The sequence below is a fragment of the Chrysochloris asiatica genome, unplaced genomic scaffold, assembly GCF_000296735.1.
Source record: "Chrysochloris asiatica unplaced genomic scaffold, ChrAsi1.0 scaffold00028, whole genome shotgun sequence".
NCBI classification, from domain to species: Eukaryota; Metazoa; Chordata; class Mammalia; order Afrosoricida; family Chrysochloridae; genus Chrysochloris; species Chrysochloris asiatica.
In genome coordinates this window covers 25,158,234-25,184,907 of record NW_006408546.1, presented here as the reverse complement: position 1 = coordinate 25,184,907, position 26,674 = coordinate 25,158,234, and the positions used below count along the sequence as shown (strand labels likewise).

Genomic DNA, 26,674 nt, shown 5'->3' with positions numbered 1-26,674 from the left:
GATAAGTACGGTTGGTAGTTCAAACCCACCAGCTGCTCCTTGGAAACGCTATACAGGGTTGTTATGATTTGGAAGTTACTCAATTGCACTTAACAACACCAATAGCATATGTTTGCTTACTTTCTTTCTAGTTCATCCTTCATTGAAAGTGTTGTATTGAAGTTGCCTACTAGTGTTGTAGAGCTGTTGGTTTCTCCTTTCAGTTCTGTTTAGAGTTCATTTTCTGTATTTTGGAGCCCTTTCAAGTGCATATATATTTATTATGGTTCTACTCCTTTGCTGGATTGACTTTTACCTATTGCAAAATGACCTTCCTTAGACTTTAAGGCAAAATCTACCTAAAAGAGACCTTATCAGAGATTAAAAGGGCCACTCCTACTCGTTTTTTGGTTATTGTTTGATATTTTTTCCACTCTTTTAATTTTAATTTATTTATATCTGTGAGGTGTCTCCCTTACATATCATCTTGATGGATCATGGATTTTTTAATCCTCTTTGCCACTCTCTATCTCTTTACTGGTGCATTTAAACCATTGATGTTCAGTGTGACTATCCATAGATTTGAGTGTAACTGCTGTCATTTTGTTGTATTTTGTGTTTGTGTGTGTGGTTTCTTTGTTTTTATGCTGAGTTCTTTTTGATTGTGGAGTTTCATTTCTTTGCTTTGGTTGTTGTTGATGTTTATTTTTACTGAGTCTTTATATTTGCCTTCTTTTTTATTTTGATGAGTAGATTTATTCCATTTCTTTTTGTTTCTTTGATATTTATCTTAATATTCTTCAATTTAAAGCAGTCTCTTATTTCTGGAGACTGCCTTGAAATCCTCTCAAGATGAAGAGTTTAATAACTATTTCATTTGTTGCCCTTTTCTTTTGGACATTGCTATCATCTACAGATTGATGTCCATGGTTCCCTGTTCTCTACTTAAATGTTGCCTCTTTGTAGAAGTCTTCCTTGATCACACAATAAAATGCCACTAATCACCTCCGAATTGTTCTCTAACCCATTACAGCTCTTTGCTCCATCCTTTCATTATCACTTCCTGAAATGTCTAAATTATTTATATTTCAATTTCTTTTCTGTCTCCACTTCTGGAATGTCAAGTTCACAAGTATTTTCTTGACCATCATTGGACCTGCAGGACTTATCACAGTGCCTTGCATGCAATAAATATTAGAATAGGTGAAAGATAATAACTTCTTGGCTTGGTATTAGTTGATGCTGATGACAAGGGAATAGGCACCAAAATATTTCTCTCTCTGATAAAATCCCTAAACTTTTTGCTTTTCATTGTTCTATGTTTTTCACTTGGAATTTTTCTCCTTCCTGAAATAGATGAATAGGTGGTGAAGAGCCTGTTAGCCCAGCGTCCATGTTTCCTTGATTCCTGTGATTCTCATTACAACATAAAAATGCTATTGAGTTGATTCTGATTCACGGTGACCCTGTGTATGTCACAGTAAATCTGTGCTCCACAGACTCTGCAGTGGCTGAATTGGGGGCAGTGGATGTATAGACTTTTCTGCTGAAGTCCCTCTGGATAGAGTCAAGTTCTCAACCTTTTCAGTTAGCAACTGACTCTATTAACTCCTTTTACCGTGCAGGGCCTGACTTTCACAGTCTCCAAGGAATGCTTCTGGTTACCCAATGAGGAGACATAGAAAAGTAATAGAACTCTGGGAATAACCAGTAACAACCCAATCTACCAGTTAAGTGAAGTAGAAAGGAGATTCTGTGTGCAAACAGAATATGGATGGAAGAGACTCATTATCCATTTCATGTCTGATTTGAGGCACGGGTTTTTTTACTAGAAGAACTGAAATTGTATCCTCAAAATTGGTTGTGGATAGGGTGTTTCAAGCATGATGAGTTGGGGTTGTGAGTGTAGGAACTAAGTGCATTTCTGTAACTGCTTTTCTTACACTGTTAATTAACTGAAGCATGCCTTTGGTCTCATTAGTTTTTTTTTTCTTATTGATATGGCTAATCACAGTGATTAATATTAGCAAGCTTGGTTCTACAACTCTGGGTCAACACATTTTAATTATCGTGCTGGAGGAGAATATTAAATGTGATATTGAACAGGAAAGATGAAATGCCAGAAGAATGAACAAATCAGTCTTGGAAGGAGTACAATCAGAGTGTTCTGTAGAAACGAGAATCGTGAGACATGATCCCACTGAGTTTTGACACATTATCAGGAGGGACCAGATCCTGGAGAAGGACATCGTACCTAGGTAACCTAGAGACTCAGTGAAAAAGGAAGACTCCCAATGAGAAGGATTAGCAGAGTGGTTACAAAACTGGGCTCCAATGTACCTGGTATTGTGACAATGGCACAGAACTGACCAATGTGTTGTTCTGTTCTATATGGATTGCTATGAGTCCGAATGGACTCGACTGCCCCAAACAACAGCATGGCTGATCACAGCCAACTGCCTATGCCCAGTCATGTCAGGCACACACAGGAACTGCATAGACTATCTTCATGTTAGCTATAGAAATGCTCTCTCTCTTCTCCTTTTCTTACATACATTATCAATCTGTAGCTTTATAGCAAGCTTACAGTCTTTATTAGGTTCAAAGAGTTCATGAATATTAGAAAATATCTAGGAACACCTGTTAATTTCCTAATCAACTGATAGTTTACAACTTTTATTAAATGTACTGAATTTGCTGTGATCATATATAGCCAACCTGCCCACAGCACCCACTTCACTGTGTACTATGAGCCAGACCATTTATTATGAAACCTCAGGGATTCTTAATTGGTGTTTGGTAGGTGCCCTCCTGTTGGATCCAACTCCTAGTGATTCATAGACATAACCGATCTAAGCATTGTTCCTGTGCCATCCTCACAATTCTTGCCTTGTTTCAGTCCATTGTCACAGTCACTTTGTCAACCCATCTTATTGATGGTCTTACTCATTTTCACTGACCCTGTGCTTTACCAAGCATGATGTCCTTCTACAAGTATTGTTATGTTTCCTCATCATAACATACCCAAAGTGTGTGTGATGACGAAAGTTAGTTTCTTACTGTAAAGAGTGGTTTTGTAGTCAGTGGCTATTCTTACTCCTACCTATAATCCCTGTCACCTTTGTACAATGTCAGGACATATAATCATTGATTCTTGGAACCCTCATTGTAGCTCTGGTATGTAATTTGCAAAAGCAATTGAGAAAGATTACAAATGCATGTTTATATATTGATTTTTATCTATTTGAGATCTCATAAATAAAGTGTTATAAGAATGTTAGATAGATGAGCTGATGTGAGTTACCCTTCGTGTATCCATGACTCAATTTTGCAATTAAGAAGTGAGCTGTGTATTCACTGTAGAACTCTGATAAGTAGTAAGCTGGTCCTAACATAAAGACTACAGTGGAAGCAGTACCTTTCCATACATGTCTGTGATGGCTACATACCTATGTATATTGGGTCTCATGTATCCAGGATAATTATTAAGCAGACTCATCAGTGACTATTCAAAATTCTAGTTTGCCAGGAAACTTTTATGTACTTAACTACCCAACCAATCTAATGTATCTCAAGGGAGACTAACTATATACAATTTGACAAAACACTGTGTAGGGTGAATTCTTGGGGAAGTAATCAACACTGTTGAGATAATGGAACACTAACACAAGTATTTTCTCTTGAGAGTTCTGTTTTCCTGAAAGTTAAAAAGCAAAACAAAACAAAACTCTGGATCCTGAACTAGGCGTTAAAGAGTAGAAACTCTTGCACTATGAATATAGTAGCATTTTGTGAGCACTTAAATGGATTTGAAACTCTGCTAATCACCGTATATCCAAGAACCTTTTTAAGTTCTTAACAAGTCCTTTAAGGTAGGTATGATTATCATTCCTATTTTCCTAAAAGAAGAAAAGGATGAAGGAGGTTATGCAGCATACCCCATGTCATTTCACATTCTTGTATCTTTTCTAAGCTTGTATCTTTTCTAAGCTTGTATCTTTTCTAAGCTCATATCTTCTCAAAACAAACAAACAAAACAACTGTTGTTAAGTTGATTCCACTCTGGCAACCCCATGTGTGTCGGAGTAGAATTGAACTTCCTAGAATTTTCAATGACTAATTTTTCAGAAGCAGATCACCAGGCCTTTCTTCTAAGGTGCCTCTAAGTAGACTAGAACCAGCAACCTTCAGTTAGCAGCTAAGCATGTCAACCATTTGCCCTACCAGGGACTTTCTTGTTAAAGGGCTAAATGAGAGGCCAATGTCAGGGGCCAGACATACTTTTTAATTCAACAAATAGTTTCCAAATGTTTGTATGTGTCAGCCAGGGGGAGAATGCCAGTTCCAAGAGTACATGGACAACCTTCTTCTTGTTTACTCCTTTTTATCTTTATTGCTTATCTCCTCTCAATTTGGTTACCTAGAATTTTGTACCCTTGGATTCCATCAAGGTTCAGTTTGTTGCAGGAAGCAAAGATCCTAAGACTTGGCTCAGGATCTATCAGGGACTGAATGTGTGGATATTTACATTCCAGGAGGCTGAGAATCACACTTACAGTTAGGGACACTCTGACCATGAATGGAGCAGCCTTGTTGTTGTTGTTAAGTTCTATTGAGTTGATTCTGACTCATAGTGATCTTGTGTAGGGTTTCCAAGCAGCATTTCTCAGCATTGCCTTCCCTCTACCCAAGAAAGTCAGTACCGAACAGGCACTTTGAAAAAGAAAGTGTTCCTTTGGACTCAGAGTTTGCTGTTATTGTTACTGACTAAGAGGGGAGGTATGAAATACACAATGTGATCACCAGACAACTTTTTAAAATCAGAGAGAAATCTATGGTTGAAAAAAAAAAAAAAAGTTGAAGATGATGGCACTGCCCAAGTCACTGATGTGGGTGGTAACACACACATGTGACTAAAGAGAAGTCTCTGGTGCCTGAATACCTTGTGTTTCGATCCCAGCTTGTACCTACCAGGTGAGATCTTATATGAGATCTCTAAGTCTCAGCTTTCTTGTCATTAAAATGTCCACATGATCAAGACTATAATATAAGTGATGTTCAAGGGTCAAATATGATGACATTTAGTAACTGTTTAAGACAATGCTTAACTTATAAGAAGATAATGTGATTACTAGCATTACTGATTAAATTATTACACCTCCCCAATCCGCTTTATAAACTCCTGGTGTAACTTTGTAGGATCAGCACTAGACTGCGAACCACAAGGTTGGCAGCTCAAACCCACCATTTGCTCCTTCAAAAATCTATATAGGGTCACTATGAGTTGGAACCGACTGCATGGCATGTAACAACAACAACATCTGCTATATTAGGAGACGTGGTGGCACTGTAGGCTAAGCATTAGGCTGCTAACTATAAGGTGGGTGGTTCAAAACCACTGCCTGCTTCATGGAAAAAATATAAGGTTATCTCTTTTGGTAAAGATTTAGTCTCAGAATCCCTAGGGAAGGTCACTACAAATCAGAGTCGACACAATGGCAGTATATTTGTGTTTTTTTTGTTTTGTTTTTTTTTAAAGTACTGTATATCTGTTGATGTGATCCTGTTTATAATCCTTAGAAATGAAGATGGTGAAATTTTGTCTTAGGTACTTTAGACATGTTTTCAGGAGAGACCAGTTCCTGGAGAAGGATGTCATGCTTGGTAGAAGTAGAAGGTCATTGAAAAAGAGGAAGATCCTCAAAGAGATGGACTGACACCAGTAGAAGCAATGGACTCAAATGTAGAAAAGATCTTGAGGATGGCATAAGAGTGCACAGTGTTTCATTCTGTTATACATAGATTCGGGTGCTGTGTGTCAGAGCTGACTTGATGGTGGCTAACAACAGCAGCAATCTGTTTGGAGATGGAACTTTGTTATCTTCATGAGTTCATATCACTGTTGTTGTTGTTGTTGTTAAGTGCTGTCGAGTCGGTTCCAACCCATAGCGACCCTGTACAGGATTTCCGAGGGTGTAAATCTTTACGGGAGTAGAAAGCCTCATCTTTCTCCCGCGTAGCGGCTGGTAGTTTCGAACCTCTGACCTGTAGGGGAGTCCTAAACCTCATCTCCTCTGTGTTATATAAGAAGTAGCATGGACTTAGAGGTGCACAGACACAGGGGGAAAGAGATGCACCATCACAGGAGGGGGGCAGGTGGAACCAAAGCTCAGGAACCGCTGGAGTTAAACTAGACAAAGAGTGACCTACTCTTGGAACTATACCTTGAGTTTGGGCTTCTAGTCTCATGAATTTTGGGACAATATATTTCTATTCTTTAAAGCTTTCTGTTAGTGGTATTTCTTCTACAGCAGCACTAGGAAACTAAGCTAGTCATTATCCTCACAGTCCACCACTATTAATGTTATCACTTCCTTATCCTTCTCTGTTCAGCCACATGAGTATCATTGTCCAATACCGAAAAGCTCATGATCTATACAAGACCATATACTTCAAAAGATGATGGCAAAGCTCAGCTGGGAATCACTATGTCAGAGGTTAAACCCCTCTGGCATTATATAAATATGGGATTGATGAACAATTTGGAGCTGGTGGTTCTGCTATTATGTACTGCTGTTATTGGTGTTGTTATTGTTAAGTGCTGTCCAGTCAATTTTGACTCTTGGAGACCCCTATGTAGGGTTTCCAAGGCTGTAAATCTTTATGGGCGCAGAATGCCTGCTCTTTCTCCTGTGGAGTGGCTGGTAGGTGTGAACCACCAACCTTGTGGTTTGCAGTCCAGTGCTTATCCTACAGTGCCACCATGCTACAGTGATCTAAACTCCAAACTTTATCTTCCACATACTCCCTTAGGTATTTGGGGAATAGCTTATAATACAAAGACTATATTACAATGGGTTGAGTGACTATATTTTTGCAAAGAACAAAACAGAAACACAGTTGGACATTTGATTTTCAAACCAACTTCAGAGAATGAGTGAGTTTGTAGGTGATAGAGCTTGAGAAAAGAAACATTTTGCTTTCTGGGAAATTTCCCTTGTTTTGGATGACAACTCCACAGAATTTTTAACATCAAGGATATTCTGGAAAATCTGGGTTGTAGCAATCTGACAAGTGATTCCCAATAGTAAATGTTCCATGGAATAGCCACTCTTTTCTGGGATATATCACCTTGTTGATGCCATCAAGTTGATTTTTGATTTATTGGCATAAATTGCCTACATAGGGCATCTGTAATCTTCATGAGAGCCAACTACTAAGTCTTTATCCTGAATAGCTGCTGGATGGGTCTCCACACAGCCAAGTGCTGAACCATTTCTGCGTCAGTACTTCTTTAAAAGCACCAAAAAATGCACACTATTTCTGTCACTGTAACCACTATCTTACTGGGAGAAAGGTAACACAGCCTTACGTCTGTGAGCATTATACAAATCCCTACTGCAAGCCCTGTATGACTCTAGGACCTGGGACTGTGAAGGGTAGAAGTAAGACACCAAGTCAGCTCTCAAAGAGCTTTTAACATGGAAGAAGCCCTAAGTGAAATGTGTGCATGCCAAAATATTCAACTTGAGAAATCAGTGGGTCAAAAGCCTTATGGAGAACAGTAGCTCATAGTGGTATTGGTTTCTTAACTATTTATATACATGCTTTGTGCACTATTTAGAAAATAGGGTCACCTTATAGAATGGCAATAAGTAATGAGTAAACACTGTATAAAAATCTGCCCCACATTAAAGTTAGTTTAAGAAATTTCTTATCCTGAATAGCAACATTGTCAATTCCAAGTCATTATTATGGCTGGTGGTGGCTAAGTGCCATGGAGTCGATTCCAACTCACAGCCACCCAGTACAGGGTTTCCGAGGCTGTAAATCTTTACGGGAGCAGAAAGCCTCATCTTTCTCGCGCATAACGACTGGTGGTTTCGAACTGCTGACGTTGATGTTTGCGGCCCGATTCATAACCACTACCCTACCAAAGCGCTCCTTAGCTGCTGGATAGTCATGCTCTAATTCATGATGACCGTGCGCAATGGAGCAAAATGTTTCCTGGTCCTGCACCATCCCCCATGAAAGAGGTGAGGCATAGGGCTTTCATTGTCTGGTGGATCGATCGCCAGACTTGTCTTAGCAGTTCATGCTAGTCTGTAAACTCCACTGAAACATGTCCAGTGTCATAGCCTCCAATGACAGCTGGGTGGTGGGGATGCATGAGCTACACTGGCGAGAAGTGGGACCGGAGGCTCCTATATAGAAGGCAAGAATTCTACTATCGAACTTCCTCTGTCTCTGAGCTCTCCTCTAAAGCAACACAACAACAAATCAACAAAACACCCATTCCTGTCAAGTCCATTCCAAGTCAATGCAATCCTGTGTTGTTGTTAAGTACCGTGGAGTCACTTCCGACTCATAGTGAACCCTACACAGGGTTTCCGCAGAGCTCCTGTAAGACAGAATAAAACTGCCCCGTAGCTTTTCCACAGCTGTAAATATTTACTGAAGCAGAATAGCACAGCTTTCTTCCATGCGGCAGGTGGTGGGCACGAACCACTGACCTTTCTGTCAGCACCTGAGTGCTGAACCAATGGGTCACCAGGACTTCATACTCTCCGACATACTTCTCTATTTGCATTGTCTTAGTGCTGTTACCTTTCCCATTTTGCTGAAAATGTTACTGGATGATGTTCAATTTGTTGACTTGAATCTGTATTCTGAAAGTATTGTTTCCCCCGGGTAGAAAGACATGCAAATGATAGCAGTAACGATCAACCAGTTAGTAAGTTTCTTCTGTCTCTTACGGAAAAAAAAAAAAGTGTACAGAAAAGGAAAAGTATGGAATGAAGTTGGAAAAACCTCATAGACTTTTAGAAATTGTCAAATTGAGGAAGTTAATTGTAAATGGCTGATTAAGAGTTTGAGGAGCATGGTAGCTCTGTAAGATAAGCACTGAACTGTTGGCCGTTTGAGCCCACCAGCCACTCTTTAAGAGAAAGATGAGGTTTTCTGCTACCACAAATGTTTAAAGCCTCAAAAACTCTATGCAGGGTCACTGGATTAGAACCGACTCCATGACACTTAACAACAACAACAAAGAGTTTGCTTAATATATAATAGTAATGTAACACTTAAAGAATTCTTTCTGTGCCCAGACATTTAGCAAATACTATAGGCAGATTATCTCATTTAATCTTTTTATGAATCCTCTGAAGAGGTACTGCCTTTCCCATTTTTCAGATGCTAAAACTGAGGCACAGAAAGATAAAAATCCCAAGGCCACACTGTTGATAGTCAGACTGGCTTATTCTAAAGCCCATGTTTTGAACCACTAGGAACACAGCCTTCTCTTAACAGGAGATACTTCTTTTTCTCATCCATTTCATTTTTAAAATGGAGAGAGTCTGAGACAATGAAAGAGCAGGACTCTGTTATATATAAAGTCCTTTCTGTTTGTCTGCTGTTGGACATCTCTGTTGCCACATAGAGTGAGAGCTAATAAAATACAGTCATGGGCTTTAAGTCACAGAGAGTACACTTTCATCAAGTCTCCTGATGGGGCCTCTGAGCTACCCTTCTAAGTCGAATCTGCTGACCTCAATACTTTTTCTCTTTCTTCTTGCCTCTGAACATGCTCACACCTGGGCATTAGGTCTCATTCTGCCCAGCAGTAAAGATTCTCTCTTCCTGATGGTGATGGACCATTGTACATGGGAGATACAGGCTGCCAGCAGATGTCAAGAAACTAAGACAGACTGACTGGTGATGGGACAGGAACTTGATCCTGCCTTGACACCTCATATTTGAATCCAGTTTTCCATTCATTCTGTTATAATTTCTACATTTGGACAATGTATCAGCTACCTCTCTACAGACCAATTCAGGCAGATGACAGACACAAACAACCATGATCTGAATATCCTGCAATTGAGTGACTAACTCTTTTTGGTCTCCAAGGAAGAAAAGTATGCATCTGTAGTTCTCCAACCTTCTACAAACCTCCTATAGAATTGTCAAGCCACCTGATTCTACCTTTCCAAAACTGTGCCCAGCAAGGAGAGTATAACTTATTTTAGATCCATTGTTTTTATGATTTCAAAATGAAAAATCATATTTTTTTTAAGATTGTTGTTGTTGTTGTTATGTGCCGTTGAATCGGTTCCGACCCATAGCAACCCTATATAGGGTGTCCAAGGAAACACTGGTGAGCTTGAACCACCAACCTTGCAGTTCAAATGGCTTTGCAGTCTGGCGCATTAACCCACAGCGCCACACCAGGATAGAAGGGTCAAAATCACCATCTTGGAGAGGCAAGGGAAGGAACAATCTAGTTTCAGGAAATTAAGATAATCTCAGGAAGATGTCCAATATTCTGTCCTCCCATACTGACTGTCTTTATACAGTTAGCACTAATGGTCAGAAATAAAAATAAGCCAGAGAGCTGTATCAGAATTCCCATCTGAGCAAATAATAAATAAATAATAATCAGCATGCTTCACCAAGTAAACTGAGTGAAATGCTGGTTTTGAAAATACAAATTTCAGCTGGGAAGAATGAAACAAAGGGACATTATCAGGTAACCCAACTCAAGCAGAAAATTCAATAAGCCTCAAGCACCCTAGATCCCTTTCTCAGTACTTGATCAGTTTGAATGCATCTTCTTACTCTTTAACCAGCTGATTCAATGTCCTGTAAATACAGCCCATGTGCAATTTTCTGTCACAGAGCCAACCATAAAAATAAAAGCAATCAGTAGCAGCATTCAACCTACAGGATGGCGATGTCTAAGTGAACTGTATTATGTATGTAAGTTGGTTTTTGGTCGTTTATTTCATTCCATTTCTGCAGCCTCTGTGACGCAGTTCCAGCAAACTCAGGCAATCACTGTTTCTGTCCATGCCGGAGAGTTTCTTGTCCATAAAAATCTGCAGATGCTTTCTAACCCTTAATTTATGCCCCAGGCTTTGAGACATTGACATGTAAGATGCTAAACATTGGTATCACTTGTACTGGAAATGATATTGGATAATGCTCAATTTGCAGACTTGAATCCATATTCTGAAAAGTACTAGTTTTTCCCTCAAGGTAGAAAGAATTGGAAATGAGGACTATAAATGTATCCCAGCCTTTGGGTAGCAGTGGAATGGATGCTGAGAATTGCTGGCCGAAGGAGAGGGTGTTTTAGAATGGCACTTAAGAAGTAGATAGCTTGTGTGCATTAGCAGGCTACAGATGAACATGAACATGGAACTAGGAAAGCCTTCCCCTTAGCATAGGTAGAAAGCTGTCACCTAGACAAGGCTTCAAATCTCCGAGTTGGATGATGTGTTTTCTCAGGTACTTCTGCGCCCAGGATGTGAAGTGTGTTCCTTGTTAGGGGAGTTCCTGGTGGAAAATACGAGCAGGAAAAAATGACACGGGGTATGAGAACTTGATGAGTGGAGAGCTGCCGAATTCTTACAACCTTTTTCTAGGAGTCGTGGTGTGGCATTGTAGGATATGCACAGGACCTCCAGGTTGGTTTAAACCATGAGGCCGGTGGTTCAAACAGATCAATCACTCCTCAGAAAACCTATAGCGGGTCGCTGTGAGTTGGAATAGACTCAATGGCACTTAACAACAACAACATGGGAAACCAAGGTCTTGGCAGACAGATCTCTGATAGTAAACAATTGGGAGTTTGGGTTCAGAAAATTGTCAAAAAAAAATAATGGGAGGTAAAGAAGGATGAATTGTTTAAAATGATAATAATAAGGGACAGGTGAATCTGTAACCTTTATGGGACATGTATTTTGTGTCTTTGTATGTAGTAGTTGTTGTTAAGTGCCATTGAGTTGACTGTGACCCGTGCAACCACATATGGGAATAGTAATGCTCCTGGAAGGTCTTTTAGGCTGTCATCTTTCTGGGGAGTCTTGGTGTTGCACTATAGGATCAGCACTGGACAGCTAACCAAAAAAGGTTTCCAGTTCAAACTTACCAGAAACTCCTCAGAAACCCTAGGGTCACTCTGAGTTTGCCATCAGAAGAATTTCTTATATGTAATAGAGTTGGATGCTAAAAACTGGGATTCTGGAACCAGATTAAGAAAAGCAAATCCCTGGTTTGATGCTTATCGCGTGACCTTGGGTGAACTGGTCAACCTTCCTGTACTACAGTGTACTGTTTTATTAAGCAAGAAAATAAAAAAGGACTCATAAAAATGTTCCTAAAATGGCTATGAGAATTACATAATTAAAGGACTTTGTAAACCCTGGCATTTGTAAGCATTTACATAAGCACCCCTAGTTGTAGTATTAATCTCTCTTAGTGGTACAAAGGGTTAACCCGCTCAGATGATAATGGAAAGGTTTAAGGTTTGAGTCCACCCAGAGGTGTCTTGGGAAAAAAAAAAGATCCCTGATGATCTAATTGTGAGAATCCTACGGAGCCTAATTCTCCTCTGACCCAGACGGCTGTCACAAGTCAGAATGGTTTCCACAGTAACCGATCACTAGTAGTCCTAGTGATAACAAGTCCCTGAAATGTCTTCACCTTTTGTCTTCTCTCTGTGCCAGAAACACAATAGCAGACAGTTTTCAGAAATCGTATGATTTGAATTACAGAAGTACTACCCATTTAATAAGGAGTGTGAGATGAGGTCCTTGATAAACTATACTTATTTTGATTGCAAAATTCATTTTTGCTTAATACGGGATTGTATCTTTTCATTCTGGGCTGTTCTACACTTGTAATGCAAACTTTTGGCAGATAGTCAAGTTAAACCTCAATTTTAGCTCATCTATGCTGTGGTAGTGTAGTGGTTACAAATCAGGTTACTAACCTGGGAGAAAGATGAGGCTTTCTGCTCCCTTAAAGATTTACAGCGTTAGAAACCCTGTACAGGGTAGCTATGAGTTGGAACCAACTCCACGGCACTTAACAACAACATGCTGGGCAGAAGTGTAGCTCTTGAACAGTCTGGCTACAGAAATGGGTGATCTGAAGAGCAGTTGTAAAGCTTCCTGGTTGTTTATTCAGCTCAACCAGAAGCACTTATTGCACACTTACTTAGCTATTGAATTTGACCTCTCTAGGTTGTCCTGGTGTGGCGCTGTGGGTTAATGCGCCAGACTGCAAAGCCGTTTGAACTGCAAGGTTGGCGGTTCAAGCTCACCAGCTGCTCCTTGGAAACCCTATACAGGGTTGCTATGGGTCGGAATCGACTCAACAGCACTTCACAATAACAACAGATTGTAAGGAGCCCTGGTGTGGTGCTGTGGGTTAATGCGCTGGACTGGAAAGTCAATTCGAACTGCTAGGTTGGTGGTTCAAGCTTACCAACCACTCCTTGGAAATCCTACACAGAGTCGCTATGAGTTGGAACTGACTAGATGACACTTAACACCACCACCAACAGATTGTAAGGTTCATTTCCACTCCATGCCTATTCAGTCTACCTCTCAAGGAAAACTGGTTTCATTGAAAGATAAGGCAGGAGACCTAAGAGATGGAACGCTTGAAAATATGATAAAGATGGCTACATTCTGGGGTACGGCCGTTCTGAATTTCCTCTTCCCAAGTGTTCACAGACTGGATTCCAACTCTGTCTTTTGTTTTGGTTTCCTTTAATGGGCTTCTTACTCTTCTTTCAAGTAGTTCAATGAAACTCTACCAAATACTAGTGCCCAAGTTAGAAATTTCTAAGATGAGAACTGAGCATGACCTACTTGGATCTTAGAAGAAAACATCTAACTTCTTTGTGTGTTCTTCCCCTCCAACGTAGGAGTCAGAACCGACTCTATGGCACATAACAACAACAATGTAGTGGTTGGATTGCTGGTGTGGTGCTGTGGGTTAATGCGCCAAACTGCAAAGCCACTTGAACTGCAAGGTTAGCGGTTGAAGCTCACCAGCTGCTCCTTGGAAACCCTATCCAGGGTTGCTATGGGTCGGAACCGACTCGATGGCACTTAACAAGAACAACAATGTAGTGGTTACATGTCAGGCTGCTAGCCTCAAGGTCAGCAGTTTGAAACTATCAGCCCTTCGGTAGGAGAAAGATGAGGCTTTCAGCTCCTGTAAAGATTTACAGCCTTGGAAATTTAGAGTCGTTATGGCACATTGCCACCACCACCACCTTTGGCAAAAGGAATCTGCCACATGACTTGAGCTCAATTTTTATGTATGACCTGGTGATAAAGATATAGCTAAGAATAAATAGCCATATTTCTCTGATCTTTTGGTAATCTGTACAAACATTTTCCCTTAGGGATCTTAGTGGAGGCCCAGTCGATAACGTTTCCTTCATCCACCGGTCTCACTATTGATCACCCTATTTTAATTCAGAGTATGGAAGCTCTTCTTCTTGTTTTAAAGTGTTTTATGGTCTAGCAATGACCATTAATAGTTCTTATTTAATCATGGTCAAGTAGACGATTTTTACTACAGGAAAAAAAAAAAGGTATTTATTTTAGTGCTTTATGTTAAATGGAAGCAATACCACCTTTCAGAGCAAGCAATACTAACTTTAGATATGTGGGTATTATGATCTGAGAACCCTAAGATGCTCCACTGGAAACCCATATTGACTATACTTTACGTGCTGTAACCTCTTGGCAGACATGGCTACCTAACTACTTCAGTACATTACATAATATCTCTGCAAAACTCTTATGCCTGAGAAAATATTTACTGCCACACAAAACAGTTGAGTCATAAGTAACAATTACAGCTGAATCAATTATTTTAGGGTTAGAATTGGTTAGACATCTTTCAAAAGATTTCAAAGAAGAATATCAATATTTTTGCTAATTCCCTTAGGTAGAAATCTACTGTATGCTAAATATGCTACCACATACTAAATCTATTTCTTTCAGCTTATGAGGAATAGTTTTCAAGAAGCAACCTATTATACAGATGTTTTAAATTTATTAATGTTTAAAATGCTATAACTCAGTAGGGGAAATATAGAATGGGAAACTACAGGATGACAACTAAACAAAACAAAGAAATAAAAGACAGATGTGGAGTTTGAAGATACAGGCCACCAACAGGCATTTTCTGTTATTTTCAGTGATAAAGAGAGATGCCTCAGTTGGCTATCAGGGTTAAATTAATGAATGTACATGTTTTAATGATTCAGTTCTTAAGAAATTCAGAATGATTAAACACTTGGCTACTAAGCAAAAGTTTGGCAGTTCAAAGTCACCTGTAGTTTCAGAAGAAAAAGACTTGGTGATTTGCTTCAATAAAGATTGTTGTTATTGTTGTTGCTAAGTGTCTTTGAGTCAGTTCCAACTCATAACGGTCCTGTATAGGGTTTCCAAGGAGTGGCTGGTAAGCTTGAACCTTGTGGTTCAAACTGACCTTATAGTCCAGCATATTAATGTGCAGTGCCACACTGAGACTCCTCCATAAAGATTATAACCGCTTAGGAGTAGTTATCCTCTGTCATATGGGGTTGCTAAGAGTCAGAAGCAACTCACTTTCACTCAAAAATAACAGTTGTTTTTTGTTTTGGCGTTGTTTTTTGTGGGGAGGGCGTATGTATTTGACATCCATTCATTGATCAGAAACCAATTTTGAATTCGTAATATATATTCTCAGTGGAGTGGAGAAGCTCCCATTCATAAAGGAAACCAGAAATCCTTTACTTGTCACTTGGCATATGGATACCACTCTAATCTTAGCAGACGGAGGAATGCTTTCTGGTAGAATATGATGCTGGACCTGTTTCTAAGAAGCTTCTAGAATAAGAGAGATTAGATAGAAAGGTCTGGTGGTCTATTTCCAAAAATCAACCAATGAAAACCATATGAATCGTACTGATTCTGTTTGTAGCTGATTATGGATTGGCTGATACAGGATTGGGCAATGTTTAGATCCAGTGTGCATGGGTTAGCTATGAGTCAGAACAACCGCAACAGCAGCTAACAGCAACATGCTAGTTGTTGTTGTTGATGGTAAGTGCAATCGAGTCAGTTCTGAGTCATAGAGACTCTGCAGAGGAGCAGCTGGTGGGTGTGAACTGCTGACTTTGTGGTTTGCTGTTAATTTTTCGTTCTGAAACAATGAGACTCTGGGCCCATGCTTGATCAGTGGAGTCAGTGTCCAGTCACCTCAAGATAATAGACTGGATGTGGAGGACTTTGACCCCTAAAGAAAAGGAGCAGGAATAACCAACTCTATGGTGCGCATATTGGTAGTTAGAGTTCACAGATTTCTCTATAGTATTATTCTGTGAGAATCCCTTGAAAGTCGAAAGAAGCAGAAGGTAAGAGAAATGGGCCATTTCCCTTTCTCTGGAAACACACGTTTCTGGTTCTGGGTGAGCCTTGAATTCCGTGCTTTTGGCAAGGATCATTTAGCTTCAAAACCATTGCTTTGGCTGGAAAGAGAAGCCCCTACCTGGCTTCATTAACCAGGGAACAAGATTCACTTAGCATTTTCTTTCATGTTGTTGTTAAGTGCCATTGAGTAGGTTCCAACTCACAGAAACCCTGTCTACCATTTCTGAGGAACAGCTGGTGGGTTTGAACTGCCGACCTTGTGGTTCGCAGTCAAGTGCTGGTGTTAGCACTTACTTAAAAGGAAACCTGGTACCTTCCCCAAGACTATTCAAGTCAGGAATATTGAGATAAAAGAATTAGAGCAAATTTAGACTAATTCTTTAGTTTGAGATACCTAAACGCTTGCGTCAAATTTTTTATTTTTTATTTTTACTCTTTTTTGCTACATATGTATAAATAAACCTATGCAAATACCTTCAGCTCAACTCAGACTAGTTTAATAAAGCAATCAGGATAATTCCTAGCTTACAGGATGGTTTAGATCTATAGAAGGTTTTGTTTTTCATCTGAGTTTCATTCACTAGATAACTCTGGCAATACATACTCACTGAAATGGAACAACAAACAATTCCTACTTAGCTGAGATTGATTACAACTTCCAATTCTGCCTCACCTAGGCTGACAGCAGAGCATTTTCCTGGGTACATCCATGAAGAGACACTGTGGCTGGTTTTATAAAACACACTTCTTTTACAAAATGTAAATGCTACTTCCTAGACCGGAGTCCTGGTGTGGCACTGTGAATTAATGCGCTGGAGTGCAAAGACAGCTTGAACTCCAAGGTCAGTGTTCAAACTCACCAGCCACTCCTCAGAATTCCTATACAGGGTTGCTATGAGTCCGAACCAACTCAGTGGCACTTAACAACAACAACTACCTAAACTAGGTAATGGGTGAGGATGGCTTAAGGCAAATGCAAACCACTTTCTCCACTTCTGTCAGTGACCATTCCTACTGATGGCAGAGGAAAAAACTCCATTTTGATACCTTTAGTTAATAGTTTTAATCATTGTTATATCCTTTAACGTGGATTATTCTAAGAGCTTTATTTGTGACTAATCTCTAAACTGCTGACTCATAGTCACCCTGTATACAACAGAGGGAAACAGTTGTTGTTGTTGTGGTGTGCCATGGAGTTGGTTCCAACTCATAGTGACCCTGTGCAGGGTTTCCAAGGCTGTAAATCTTTATGGGAGCAGAAAGCCTCATCTTTCTCCCGCGAAACAGCTGGTAGTTTTGAACTGCTGATCTTGTGGTTTGCAGCCCGATTTGTAACCACTACGCTACAGTGCCTGGTCCTTTATCACCTCACAGGTGTTATGTTTCAGCCCATTGTAACCACCATGTCATTCCATCTTGTTGGAGGGTCTTCTTAGTTTTTGCTGACCACGTGTCTTTCTCTCAGGACTGAGCCTTCCTGATACCATTTTCAAAGTATATGAAACAAAGTCTCGCCATGCTCATTTCAAGGGCTGTACAGCACAGATTGGAGTCCTGGTGTGGCACTGTGGGCTAATGTGCCAGACTGCAAAGTCACGTGCACTGCAAAGTTGACAGTTCAAGATCACCAGCTGCTCCTCAGAAACCCTATATAGGGCCACTATAGGTCAGAACCGACGCTACAGCACTTAACAACAGCAAAAACACAGATTAGTGTGTACTTCTGGCATTCCACAGTTAAGTCTATGAGGAAGGTATTAATTCCCCTATTTTATAGAGGAGAAAACTATGTTCCAGTTTGGAACCTTATTCAAGGGTGCATACTAAAAATTAGAAATGGAGTCAGAACTCGACTAATATTGGACTCTAGCATGCTAAACTTGTAATAACCACTTTTATATTAATAATAGAGCCTGAATCTTGACCATAATCATTCACTGCCATGTGGCCTGGTTCTTCCTGGTCTCTAACTTAATCCCCTGACTCTCTCTCTTGCCTCATGATACTAGCTTTCTTGCCATTCTGCTATACACACATTTACACTGATCTCAGGACCTTTGCACTTGTTGTATGTTGTTGTTAAGTACAGTAGAGTCGGTTCTGACTCATAGCGACCCTGCACAGGGTTTCTGAGGCTGTAAATCTTTACGGAAGCAGAAAGCCTCATCTTTCTCCTATGGAATGGCTGGTAGTTTAGAACTGCTAACCTTGAGGTTAGCAACTGGATTCATAACCACTACACTACCAGAGCTCCTTAATATACTGCCTATCAATCCACTGTTTTACATGTCATTCCAGAAATCTTTGCAGACGTCATATCTTCTGATCATTGCCTCATCTCACATGTCACCCTCAGGGACATCTTATCTAAAATAACAACTCCTAGTCAGTCTCTCTCTCTCCATTCATTACCCTTATGATTTTCTGCAACATATCACTTATTTGCCTTTCTTTTCACTAAAACATGAGCTCTGAGTGGAACAGGATTTATCACGGAGGGCATTGTGTGCTCGATACTCAGGACTTGATCATCAAAGATGAATCATGTGAGTAAATGAAACGGGGCATCTGGAGAGCAATGTGAAAGATGCAGATATGCCTGGCTTTAGGAATGAGCACACAAAAAGGCTTTCTAGGCTTAGGCAGTGAAGATCAAAGAATGCCCAGGACAGACAACTGTAAGTGGAGCATTGAAGCCAATGTCAGGTTAGCCAGGTGAGAAAGGGAGAAGTTCGCTGGCAGAGAGAGAAGTGTCTTTTATGGACTTAGAATTATTCAGGTACAAAGAGGAAGTGCGTTATGGTTCGTAGACCTCTCTTTCCTCCACCCTGTTATTACTGAGGTGGAAGCTGTCTGTTCTGGAATATTTGGTTAAACCTCAGATTGATCCTGTGGATCTGGTGCTCTGGTTGGCTTCCTGATTTACATCTTGTGGCACCATCTGGCAAGATCCCTGGAACATGAGTGACAAAGCAAAACAAGGCATTCTAAACTTACTGATAATGAAAATGACTGGTAATCTCCAGCGATTACTGTGTTTGTGAGCGACAGCGTTGCACTTTGTGGAAAAGGTTTTTGCTGAACTACAAATGGATCCTGTGGGGTTTGCAGGTTAGAGAGGTTTTTTTTGTTGTTGTTGTTTTTGTTTTTTTTAGTAAAAATAGCTTCAGATCTTTGGCAAGATGCATTCTTTTGCCCAGATAATGAAGACAAGGATAGATACTTAAATACTTTAAAGGAGATAAATTAAGCCTCTTGTAAAAAAAATGCAAACCTAAGTTAGAATAAAAACAATGGTATAATTCATGGACACAATAGGTCGCATCCCAGGGCAAGGCTGATGTGTTAGAGCACCTACAGATGACAGAGAAAAAGGGCCAGGCGGGAAGGAGTGAAGGCAGGGCTCAGGATGACCTTATGGTCCCTCTTCATGGCCTCCTTTACTATCCTCTGCGGGTGTTAGTTCCCTCTTATAGAGGAAAGGGGTCCAGAAATCATGGGGAGACTGTGCCCCCAATCTAAGCTCTTCTAAATCATTGCAAGGAATTTGAGGGTATGTTTACTTTTCCTTGAGTATGAGAAATACTGAGCTGCTTGTTGTAAGTTGTTATTGTTGTGAAGTGCCATCAAGTCGGTTCCAACTCATAGCATCCCTCTATATGGATTTCAAGGAGAGCCTTATAGATTTGAACCACCCACCTTCTGGTTAGCTTATCTTATATCACTACACTTGGATTTTTTGTTGTTGTTAAGTACTGTGGAGTCAGTTCAGGCTCATAGTGACCCTCTATAGGGCCTTGAAATCTCAACTCTATTTCTGCCAGTCCCTCTTCAAGGAAAATACTTTCACTTCTGTGAATGAATGTTCAGGATAGCTATCTAAATTCTTTCACCTGCCTATTTTGGTACCTACTAAGCTTGGAGTCCTGGTATGGCCCTGTGGGTTAATGCGCCAGACTGCAAAGCCATTTGAACTGCAAGGTTGGTGGTACAAGCTCACCAGCTGCTCCTTGGAAACCCTATACAGGGTCACTATGGGTCGGAATCGACTTGACGGCACTTAAAACAACAACAACAAGCTTGATATAGCACCGAACTGCAAAGTTGGTTTGAACCACAAGGTTGACAGTTCAAGCTTACCAGTCATTCCTTGAAAACCCTATACAGGGTCGCTATAGGTCAGAACCAATTCGACACTACTTAACTACAAGCTACATGCAGTAGTCTTGGTGAGGCACTATAGGATAAGCACTGGACCACAAGGTTGGTTTGAACCACAAGGTTGGTGGTTCAAACTCAGCAGCCACTTCTTGGTAATCCTGTTCAGGGTCACTATGAATCAGAACCAACTTGATGGCATTTAACAGCAACAACAACAACCTACATGCAAGGAGCCCTGATAGCATAGTGGATTACGAGCTGGACTTCTAACTGCAAGGTCAGCAGTTTGAATCTCTCTGGTGTTCTGAGGAAGGAAGATAAGACTTTCTGCTTCCATAAAGATGTCCAGCCTCAGAAATGCTATACAGGGTCACACCACCATCATCACTAAACTACATGCAGCATTCTTAGCTCTTGTTCTCCTGTGAAGGAGCTCTGAAGGCTCGGTGAGTTCAGTATTGGGCTGCTAATTACATGCAATGAACACTTTTACTACCTTCAGTTTCGTTTATCATACTTGCTTACCATTTATTTGGACTACTATTTGCTCTTGTAATTTTTCTGTGGAAAATGGATTTACTTAAAACAAAAACAAAAAAAAAACTGATGCCACTGTTAGGTGTCTTCGAGTCTGTTCCAATTCACAGTGACCCTATGACCAACAGAATGAAACACCACTTCTGGAACGTGCTCACAATACTTGTCTGTTTGACTCCATTGTCGCTGCCACTCTGTCTGTCTGTCTGTCTCCTTGAGGAGATCAGATAGAGGGTCTTCCTCTGTTTTGTTGAGCCTCCAAGTTTCCAAGCCTGATGTTTTTTTCTCCCGTTTTCTGTTTGTTGTTGTTTTTTTAAATAAGGAATCCCTGGTGACACAATGGTTAAAACACTCAGTCACTATACTAGAGGTATTGGAGCGCTGCTCCCATTAAGTCTCCGGCAGCCTTGGAAGCCAGCTGAGACAGTTCTACTCTGTACTATAGGGTCTCTGAGTTGAAATCGACACAGTGGCACACAACAAGAAGCGCCCTTAAAGACAACAATATCCATGCAAGCATGTATTAAAAAACAAAAAAACTGGATATAAGTTTCAAAAACAAAAACAGTTTTGATGAGACAAATAAAAAGAGAAGGAAGTTGCTATGTCCTATAAAGTCCTATAATTATGTGGAAATTAGCCAAGACAAGTCCTTAATAATCTTCCTATTTTTATAAACACTCCAAAGTTCAACTTTTCTGAATTCAGAAATCAATCAAAAAACTTGTATTACAGAGCATGAAAAATAGGAAAATTGAAGTCTTTACAACAGTTTGTTTCCCTGAGACTGAACTTAGCTTTGAACAATGCTGACTGGCAAAAGGGGCAAACCACATGCAAACAGCAAAGGTGTCCTCATGAAGTTGCCATTGACAATGGCTCTGCCTTTGCTTACGTCTTTACTTCTGTCAGGACTAGGTCAGATACGTTGCTGTTGTTAAGTGCCATCGACTTGATTCAGACTTACAGTGACCCTTATGAGAGTTTCCAAGGAGCATCTGGTGATTTGAACTTTCAACCTTGGGGTTAGCACTCCAATGGTTACCTTACAGTGCCACACCAGATCTCTGATATAGGGGAAGTGAAATTTTTGTGGCAGAGACAGCAAGTATTAAATTAGTTCCTGGGAATGCTTTGAAGGCATCTGGTCTAAGTGATTTTGGAAATTTCTGATGGCTTTCATGGCTCCACCATCTGCTGGTGACTTGTCACGGAAATTTTCGTCTTCTCTTAAAGCGGATGGTTTCAATTAAAAAGAGACAAAAAAGTTCGGTGACATATCAGTGGCTCTGTCAACTTAACATGGTGTACTTGATTACCGTACATTCATCTGAGCATTTTGCCAGATGCCAGTCCCCATGGAAACCGTATTGTATTGGAAACCAAAGCATATGCAGTACTAAGGCTTCACAGGAAATTATCCTGCCTCTCTGCTCATTATGGCTTTTCCTCACATATGTGAAGGAAAGGCCATTGAAAGTACCTTGTAAGTGGCTTAGTGGGCAAGAAATGACTGACCCAAGTGCTCAGAATTTGCAGAAAGAATTAAATGCTGAAAAGAATCCTGATTTCCTTTTTAGGCAATAGTTTCGAAAATGTATTTTCCCACTACGTTAATCGCTGGAGGAATGTTTTTTGAAAGTAGGAAAGGAGAACAAATAGAGAAAATCTTAGAAGCTTTCTGAGATACCAGACTCCAGGTAACTAGTGGTGTTGGTGATGCTGTGCCGTAGAGTCGGTTCTCACTCATAGTGACCCTGCATAGAGTTTTTGAAGCTGTAAATATTTACAGGAGCAGAAAGCCTCATCTTTCTCCCATGGAACTGCTGGTAGTTTCAAACTGCTGACCGTGAGATTAGCAGCTGGACTCATAACCACTACGTTACCAGAGCTCCTTCCAAGTAACTCTAGGGAGAAAGAAAAACAGAAGTTCTGAATTTAGTACCTCTCTGGCCTCCACCACATGTCTTTCTTTGTTGGGTTATTTTTAATCTGTAGCATTTTCCTGTAGTAAACTCTAACCATGAGTGTAATAGATTCCATGGAGTTCCAGAAAATGATCAAATCTGAAGAAGAATAGGGATGTCTGCCAAACTTGTAATTGGCATCAAAAGTGAGAGTAATCTTGAAAAATGTTCCCACCAAATTTTGTCATTGGTTTAAAATATTTACAAATATAAGGATTACTTTCAACTTTTTGTATGATACAGCTTCAAAAAAATTAGCTTCTGGGAATACTTTGAAGGAATCTGAATTAAGTGATTTTGGATATTTCTGGTGACTTGTAATACATAGATGCAGAATTATAGATACCTTTGTAAAGATCTCAAAATAATCATGAATTGGAGAAACTGTTCTCTACTCCATGTTGTTGTTATGTGCCGTGCAGTCAGTTCCGACTTATACTGACCCTGTACAGGGTTTCTGAGGCTGTAAATCTTTATGGGAGCAGAAAGCCTCATCTTTCTCCTGCGGAGCAGCTGGTAGTTTCGATCTGCTGACCCTGAGGATAGCAGCCCAATTTGTAACCACTATGCTACCAGAGCTCCTTCTTTACTCCATAGTACAGATCAAAAAGATCAAGAAGAAAATCAGCTGAATTTAAAGAATACATGTCATAAAGATGGAGCTCATCAACTTGGTTTTCCCATGTTGGAAGCCATAGATGTCAGCTCACAAATGTAGACAGCTGTGCAACCAAAGCCAGTGAACATCTTATGAGTGAAAGGATGGAGGCAAAAGTCAGTCCATTACCAAGCTCTGTTTATTGTCTCTGAAATACCATTTAGCACCTTCCCTTCTCTTCATCTGTAATCCCAGTCAGCATCGTGTCCCCCTCAAGTAATACAATATTCTCAAGCTGAATTGTGTATATTTACATATAACTATTCGCCCTGCCTTGGAAACCACAAGATTGGCATTTCAAACCCACCAGCTGCTCTTGGAAACCCTATGAGTTGGAACCAACTTGACAGCACTTAGCAAAAACAGCAACTACTTTTTTTTCTGGATGGCTGCCAGAGTAATTTCTTTGAAAAACATAAATCAGGAAAAATGGCTGCTTTGCTGAACAGAGGAGGCCAAAGGTGGAGTGTGAGCAAAACTTGGGTGGGCGCCTTGGCTGGAATCACCACCATCGAAGTGGTGAAGCCAAGATTCAGGTTCTGCAGCAGCAGGGGATATACTGTGGAGAAGAAGGCTGAACACCTTCAGCAGGAGTGAGAAAGGTAGGCCCAAGAACAGGTGGAGGCTGAGGTGGCCTCCTTGAACCATTGGATCTAGCTGGTTGAAGAGGAGCTGGACCATACTCAGGAGTGCTTGGCCACTGCCCTACAAAAGCTGGAGGAGGCAGAGAAAGCTGCTGCTGAGAGCGAGGGAGGTATAAAGGTCATTGAAAACCAGTCCTAAAAAGGTGAAGTAAAGGTAGAACTCCCACAAATCCAGCTCAAGGAAGCTAAACACATTGCACGTAAAAGAAGCAGATAGGAAGTATGAAGAGGTGGCTACAAAGTTGGAGATTATTGAATGGGGCTTGGAACACACAGTGGAATGAGCCGAAATTGGCAGTGTCCCACTGACGAGAGATGAATGAACAGATCAAACTGATGGACCAGAACCTGAACTGAGTGCTGCTGAAGAAAAGTACTCTCAAAAAGAAGACAAACATGAGGAAGAGCTAAAGAGTCTTACTGCTAACCTCAAGGAGGCAGAGATGCATGCCAAGTTTGCTGAGAGATCAGGAGCCAAACAAGAAAAGACAATTGATGATTTGGAAGATAAACTTAAATGCACCAAAGAGGAGCAACTTTGTACACAGAGGATGCTGGACCAGACTCTGCTTGACCTGAATGAGATGTAGAGCACCCTAGTCCCACCCTTCTGCTGCTCCTCACCTTGACTCTGACTCCATGTGAGCCCAGCCTGCCCGAAGCCGACCTTTAAACTGAAGGCAGATCATTAACTGGAAGGCTGCTTTCTCCTCTCACCATCTACCCTCCCCCTCAATCATAGCTTTTTGTTTCTGTTTTTCATCTGGCAAATTATCTCTGCCTCTCCCTAGAGATCTCAATGGAGCCTAGGGGCTAAGCATCTTGGGAACAACTTTTAAGGGATCATGAACTTAGTGCAAGTGTCTTTAAAAACATATTGTGATGTACACACACAATTCTGTAATTACCTTTTTTGTTGTAGCATCATATGTAAAACATTCCAGATAAGTCAACAACTGTGAAGCAGCAATCTAACCCCTTTCTGTTGTCCTCTCCTTTGAGGAGGGAAAGAAGTATGGGCCTGCCTTATAGAGAGCTGAACGTAGCCAAGGGAAAGAGCCCACTGTGGGCACCCTCATTGCTAGGTACAGAGCACCAGCCAAACCAGAAAGGCCATTCCAGGAGGACTTCGCCACCCCCCATCTCAAAATTTTCTTTTAAAATGCTGTTCAGGTTTTCAACTTCAAGGTATATTGGTGCAAAGTGATTTTTATTTTATTTTATTTTGAGAAAATGACCAAACAAATTAAAATGATGAGACCTTTGTCTGAGATCGCATCATTGCCCCAACCTTTCTCTATCCCCTTCCTAACCACTCACAGACTGAACCATGTGACCCGATGTTGGGGTGACCACTTATTGGCTCTCCTGCCTCCTTTTGTTAAAAGACAGAATAGAAAACTATGCATTCGCCACTGATTTAGCCAGATGAAACTCATCTAAGCTCCTTGCTCTGGGCCTGAAGCTGCTGTCTCGCAAAGTGCTTTGTATCAGTCAGTGACGGAGAAATCTTGAGTATCTTATGTACAAAGGTTTGTTTGTTTGTTTTTTTTAAATGCGTATGATTTGAAACTTTGCTTCCCTGTGGCTGGGGTGCCCTGGCTATCCCATCTGACTGAGTTCTCACTGCAGACTGTAGTTGGGCAGTATGTTCATCTTTTTAAAAGTTCTTTTCCCATGCAGGTCCCCCTTTTGGTAAGGTTTCTGTGAGGTGTAGACCCTACAGCTTGTTGGCTTAAAATGTACTGTCTTTTGGTGTGGTCTCTTTTGGGGATGATTGGGAGAAAGAGAAACCAATAGTGCAACTGCTTTGATACTGAAAGTTGACAAGTGGCTTTTTTTTTTTTTTTTAAATAAAGAATCAATCCCTCAAAAATAAATAAATAAATAAGTAAATAATCAGATCACGTTTTTCTATCTTTCACCGCCTTTACTTAGAACTCTTATTAAGACCTGGGGACTCTTGGGCCCAGAGTTAGTGACACAGCCACAGAGGACTAGAGTGCAGAGTGAAGCATCCAGCTGATAAGAAGAGAGGGCATATGCACAGGGACACCCACACTTGCAGATAATATGCACTTGTCCTGGCTTCAATGACTGGATGATCAGAGCTCAAGTATAAGAAGAAAGAAGTGGAAAAAAAGAGTAATCTGATACAATTTGATGAACTTGAACTACACCTATGGATGCAGTAACTCAAAAGAGGGAACAAATATTTACAGCAAAGGATCATTCCCACCCCCTTGATACACGGGGTAGACAGGGATGAGCAACTTGAACATTGGCTACCCAAAATGGGGGGCTACAAAGGCAAGAAGTGACAGGCTTACAAGCTTTCAAGAGGGAGCCTAGATCCAGAGGGCGCGGAGTAAGGTAGAATCTCCTGGTATCCAATCTGCCTGGACAGCACTGATGAAAGGAGATGGGGATAGGACCCTTGAGGTAAAATAGTGAATAGTTGCTATCAGGACTGACTGTGAGGGTTGGAAATGGAAAGGTAGATGT

The 26,674-nt window shown here is 40.6% G+C and overlaps 1 protein-coding gene and 1 pseudogene across 2 annotated transcripts in view; one reads left to right on the top strand and one right to left on the bottom strand.

Annotated features, from left to right (window-relative positions):
• Positions 1-26,674, bottom strand: part of GRM7 (glutamate receptor, metabotropic 7) — a 1,560,849-nt gene that overhangs the window by 27,799 nt on the left and 1,506,376 nt on the right. The gene's annotated exons all lie outside the window — the stretch shown is intronic.
• Positions 23,955-24,759, top strand: LOC102829669 (annotated as a pseudogene).